This window comes from Eumetopias jubatus, unplaced genomic scaffold, assembly GCF_037043125.1.
Source record: "Eumetopias jubatus isolate StellerSeaLion01/CBP00866 unplaced genomic scaffold, mEumJub1_p1.0 scaffold_11, whole genome shotgun sequence".
Taxonomy (NCBI): domain Eukaryota; kingdom Metazoa; phylum Chordata; class Mammalia; order Carnivora; family Otariidae; genus Eumetopias; species Eumetopias jubatus.
Genome location: NW_028274817.1, coordinates 96833291 through 96839559, shown reverse-complemented (window position 1 = coordinate 96839559; position 6269 = coordinate 96833291).

Sequence of the window (6269 nt, the reverse complement as noted above, 5' to 3'; positions counted from 1 at the left end):
TGCCAAGCCTCTTATCCAAGTCTTGACGCTGGCTTTCTCTAAACCACAGCTTAGTGAGGCCTGAAATTTAAATTACTTTCCATTTGCCATTTTAGGTATTTTGTGTTGTTATTCACAGAAATCCAGGAGCACTCCAGGGTTGGATATACATTTGTAACTAATCTTTAACATTTCCACGTACAATTCAATGTCAATAACCCATCTGGCCTCATCTCTCTGTCTTCTATACCCTGAAAATTCTGTTTTTGTTAATCCCTTTGAATGAGGTCTCTTTTTAAACCTAACAACCTTTTAATTAATCATCCCAAATTTAGGTGCAATTTCCAATTTTTTATCAGAAACCACCTTCATCCATTCCTTTTTTTTTTTTTTTAAAGCAGGCTCCACACCCAGCATGGAGCCCATCTTCATCCATTCCTTTTACTACAGTTTTTTTTTTTTTTAAGATTTATTTATTTGTGGGGTGCCTGGGTGGCTCAGTCGGTTAAGTGGCTGCCTTCGGCTCAGGTCATGATCCCAGGGTCCTGGGATCGAGCCCCACATAGGGCTACCTGCTTGGCAGAGAGCCTGCTTCTCCCTCTCCCTCTGTCTGCTGCTCTGCCTACTTGTGCTATCTCTGTTAATAAAAACCTTAAAAAAAAAAAAGATTTATTTATTTGAGTTGGGGAGGGGCAGAGGGAGAAGAAGAGAGCAAATCCTCAAGCCAACTCCCTGCTGAGTGCAGAGTCAGACACAGGACTCAATCCCAGGACTCTGAGATCATGACCTGAGCCGAAATCAAGAGCCAGATGCTTAACCGACTGAGTCATCCAGGCACCCCAAGAATACAGTTTTATACTTAGAATTATAGACTCTAGAATACTTTGGGAAAATTAATGGTAGTTTAGTCCAGTCATTAACTTTTTACAATTTTTTGCATTTAGCTTGCCCCATTCAGTGTTCATTTTTTTCAACCAGTACAACCGTGTCTGTGCGCAAAGGTTTCTGACCAGGGATCCTATGAAGGAGGCTACCTTTGAGGATAAGAGGAGGAAATAGGGCTTGCTGCATGCCAGACACGGTGTCACGACTAGCAGTTTTAACTCCTGAAGTGCTGTTCCAGAAGAAATGAGCCAAAACTGGGGAATTCGGAGAATAGTGTAGAAGTCTGGGGGTAAAAGTCAAGAATGCATCCTTAAACAGGGAAATGAAGCATAGTGTGCACAACGAGGAAAATCTTCAATCCTGTATACTGCCCTGTGTGCCTTATAAACAGAAGGTGGGACTATAAAGGGGCTGTGCCTTCATCTGGCAATCCGAGGAGTAACTTCTACGTGAGTGCTTCTTCAGATTTGCCCATCAGAAGTCTGCTGCTTATAAACTATCACTCATGGGACACTGCAAAAGAACCAGAGGAGTCTAGAATGGCCTCATCATCCCTTTCCTAATGACTGCGGTAAGCAGGCTGTAAAGAGGGGCAGAGAGCTGAAGAGCTGTGAAAGATTAGAGTCAAGGTCCATTAGGGCTTAACTGAAAAAAGGCAAACTAATCTTACTTAAAAAAAAAAAAAAAATCTAGCATACAAAATAAAAAACCAGAAGAGAAGCTACCCTGTGCCTCGGAAACTCAAAAGTAGGCGGCCTGCAGCTTGGGGCACAGTGGGCCCATCGGTTACAAGGATTAAAGAGGTAATACGTCACCAGCCTTGGTCAAGAGCTCATCAAGACCAGAAGCTAGATGTGACTGAGCCTACAGTTCCAGCATCCTCAGTGCATGCTACTGACTGAAGCTGTGGTAAGCTAGGTCTCAACACTCACTATTCAATGGAGGAGCACAGAGTGAATAGAATGAGGATGGGTCAATATTCTCTGGTAACCCAAATGCATACTAGCACTTTTTTTTTTTTAAAGATTTTATTTATTTATATATATATATATTTTTTAAGATTTTATTTATTTATTCATGAGAGACAGAGGGAAAGAGAGAGAGGGGGAGAGAGAGAGAGAGAGAGAGAGAGAGAAGCAGAGGGAGAAGCAGGCTCCCAAGGAGCAGGGAGCCCGATGCGGCACTCGATCCCAGGACCCTGGGATCATGACCTGAGCCGAAGGCAGACGCTTAACCATCTGAGCCACCCAGGCGCCCGCATACTAGCACTTTAATCAAAATACAAACTCTGATTAATTTCTGATGACTTAAAAAAATGCACCCTTACAGGAACTTTTCATTCTTCCCATTTTGCACTTGCATTTCACATTTTGTCTTTTGGCATATCAAGCTTGGGAATCCCCAAATGCTTCTCTTTGGAAAGAATTTGAGTGGCTCTAGACAGATGGGAGAATGGACCATCTGGTGTTATTACTGCATGCAGTGTAAGTCTAGGTAACATAAGGGTGACTGGCCAACTGCCCAGATAATACCACCAATTCTCTGGATTTACTGAATTTTTCCAAGAATCACTCTTCAGCACGCTAATTTATTTCTAAACAGAGTACCATTCTGATTTGCTTGGAGAAGAAAAAAAAAATAAAAGAATGGAAGAAAGGGCAAGCCTTTAAAGTGCGGTATTTGTTTTTTACTGCATGTCTGACTAGCCTTCCAACTTCCTAGAATTATTACAGTCAGCAACAGTGGGACCTCAAGAGGATCTTTCTAGAAAGATCTGAACACTCTAATCTTGAATGTGTGTATCTTTTTTTTTCTTACTGGTGTAACATTTTTTTTTTTTTCCCAACTAAGGAGATTCTTTTCGCAAGGCTATCTCAAAGCTGTGTGAGAACTCCCACTAGATGTTGTACTGTACTAGAGAAAAATTATTTTCTTCTAATTCCTTACCTGATGAGTCCTCAAGGGGTACAAAAAAATAAACATCTACAAGTACAACAGAAGAGAAGTCTAATGACTTCAGAAACAATGCCACTAATACAACTACTGTTGTCAAGTCATCTTTAAAAAATGCTCAACCAGTGACCTGTAGGCATTTTGTGTCTTGAAAGAAACAGGCCTTGTGACACTAATACATTGCTGAAGCTGGCAATTAAGAGATGACCTAAGCAGGATTCCAAATAAAAGACTCATCCAAAGATTTGTGGACGGAGACCATAACTTTGAGCGCACTAACTTCACTGAACATCTAATACAGAGCTTGACACAGGGCAGTAGTTCAAGGAACAAATGAACAAACTGTTTTCTTATCTGATCCTCTCTCCTATCTCTATTTTTTTTCTTTTTTTAACCTCTCTTGTTTAACTCTTTTTTTTTTTTTTCCATTTTATCATTTCTTTGTCTTACTGTTTCTCCTGAGATACACGCTCCCAAATTTCCTGGTTTTGACAATGACTTTTCTCTATGCGTGCTTCATCTGACCATTTATATTTGACACATTCATAATGCCCCTAGGTAATATTACCCTAGGCATGACAAGGTCCCCAAAATACTTTCTTCCTATGTTCCCTGCAGCTTACTCCCTCCAATACCCCAAAATTAATAAGTCAGGAACCACCTTCTCTAGATTCATGGTTCCTACAGAAGATTTAATTCTCGTGATGTAACTGAGCGAAGAAGGTAATTTAAGGTTTATTTTCTGAAAATTATTTTTTGTATGAACTAAATCCTCAACTGAGGCTCAACAAATATGACCGAAGCCAACTTTGTAATCCAATGCCATTTATTTATTGGAACTGACTCCTAGAATAGAATGTGAGCTGAGAAACCAGCAATTCCTAATGGTCAATAATCTAGATTAAATGTTTGTGTCCACACAAAATTCCTATGTTAAACCCTAAAGCCCAATGTGAGGGTATTAGGAGGTGGGGCCTTTGGGAGATGATTAGGTCATGAGGGTGGAACCCTCACGAATGGGATTAGTGCCCTCATAAAAGAGACTCCAGAGAACTCCTTTGCCCCTTCTGATACATAAGGTTAGAGGCAGAAGACAGCCATCTACCAACCAGAAGCGGCCCTCACCAGACATGGAATCTGCCAGCGCCTTGATCTTGCACTTCCTAAAAAAGCATCCTTAATAGTTTTTACTAATATTTCAGCCTAAATTATCTATGTGCTAGGGGTATGATTCATGTTGATATGGTGACTTGCAGCAATCACAAATCAGATTGATTTCCTTCTGGCAATTTCCTTAGTCTCGACAGAGGTCAATTTTAAACACTTCTTAAAAAAAAAAAAGTTGTATCTGACTATGTGTTGCAAATAACATATAAAGCAGGGGTTGTAGCAACAGATGTTTGATACAGAACTACTTGTTCCCTGAGTTATTTTGAGAAGGGGCAAGCTCAGTCAAACCTATCTTTCCCTTAAGATTGAATTGCAAATTTAGGTTTCTTGGTCATAATATGGATGACCTGCTATGTGCTCTACTCTTTCCTATTTTTTCCATTATCTACTAACCCCAGGAGCTCACTAACAGTCTTATATACATTTCTTTTCCATACAGAAGGCTTTAGTATATATTGTGTGTAATATAGCTAAGAAAATGACAACTGTCTTCTTTTAAGTGAATGAGTTTTTCCCATAATTCTTCCATTTTGGCAAGATTATTCATGTCTTTCATTTTGAACAGTTTGGATCCATACAGCATTTTCTCCACGTTTCACATTCTATACACATATGAGATTCCGAGCAATTCATTCTGTGGTTTAACTAAATGAAGGTGGGTCACAAATGTCTTTAACTTGTCAACATACTCAGTAGCTGACTCCACTCACTGGATGTAGTACTTTCAGGATGGTGAAAAAAACTGATGTCATAATTACTCCAGCAAAATATTCTGATTTTCGTACATTCAACAAGTATTTCTTGAATGGCTATTCGACACAAGACCCTACGCTAAGTGGTAACTACATTACTATGTCTGTGTGCTGAGAGTAATTATTGGCTTATTTCCTACACAAGTGTACCGAGAGACTTGTCATCATTATTAGCTACAAATGCATAGGTAGGGAGGTAGTTGTGAAACCTACTGTTCTTGTTAAAAATGCAGGCGAGTCTTTGACCTTATGCACTTATACTCACTGGGTAGATAATATTTGCTTTGAGTAGTAGACAGTTGTACTTTATCATTCTCTTTTTCTGCCTGAACTCTCCACCTTTAAGTAAACATCAGTGCTAAGAAATACTGGCCTACGTTGATAATGTAGTGTAGTGGGGTGAATTGAGGTTCCTCTGCCTCTCCTAGACACACTGGATTTAGAGATCAGAATAAAGCAATCTGGGCATGATGCCCTTTATTAATAGTTAATCCAAGAAAGTTTATAACATCACCAGGTCAGGGAAAGGGGAGAAATTCTAATATAAGAAGATACTATTTAGTTAGAAATCAGGTCGAAGTACATAAGGAAGATGAATTTCTTTTGTGGCCCAGTTGGCAATATTGGAAAGGAAATTGTCTCCTACAAGCTGAGACATGAATAATTTCAGACACATTTTAAGGAAAAAGAAACAGACTGAAAGCCTTTCACTCTTCCAAACCCCATTCTTGGGACCAAAACAAACTCTCACCACTACCCTTCTGGGCAGAACAAGGAGTAACTGGGCAGATCAGATGCTGTCTACATCCATTAAAACCAAAGTGCTAGGGGGTGCCTGGGTGGCTCAGATGGCTAAGCGTCTGCCTTCGGCTCAGGTCGTGATCCCAGGGTCCTGGGATCGAGTCCCGCATCAGGCTCCCTGCTCCTTGGGAGCCTGTTTCTCCCTCTACTTCTCTCTCTCTCCCTCTGTCTCTCATGAATAAATAAATAAAATCTTAAAAAAAAAAAAAAAAAACCAAAGTGCTACATTTCCAAGTCTTAAGGGGTCAAGTTGACTTCCTTAAGCAAAGAGGATAGCCTGGGAAATGGGAGCAAGTAAAAGCAGAGAAAGCCAATTGGTAAATGAGAGAAGATGGGAAAGGAGACAGAAGGAGCACATTAGGAGCATCAAAAAGGATCTGGTATATGCTCAAGAAGGCATTCCTTCCCCACCCGCACCCCATCCCAACCTATTTGGTGTTGGAAGAATCATCTGACTCGGTTGTGACTTTCTTAGGGCTTCATTTGGGTCAGCATATATTTTGATTCTGGGAAAACCAGGCCAGACAGTACTGGAAATAGGTAGAAAGCATCTTTCTACCCTTCAAGGTCATCTTCCTCTGTGGTCTGCTGAGCACCCACATTGTGAAGTGCAGGAAGTAGACCAACACTTCATGCTATCCCAAACCATTTATTTTAAATAACGAGCCTACTCACTGTTCGAGCTGACAATTTTAGTTTTATAACAATAAAGAGTCTAAAGAGATGACC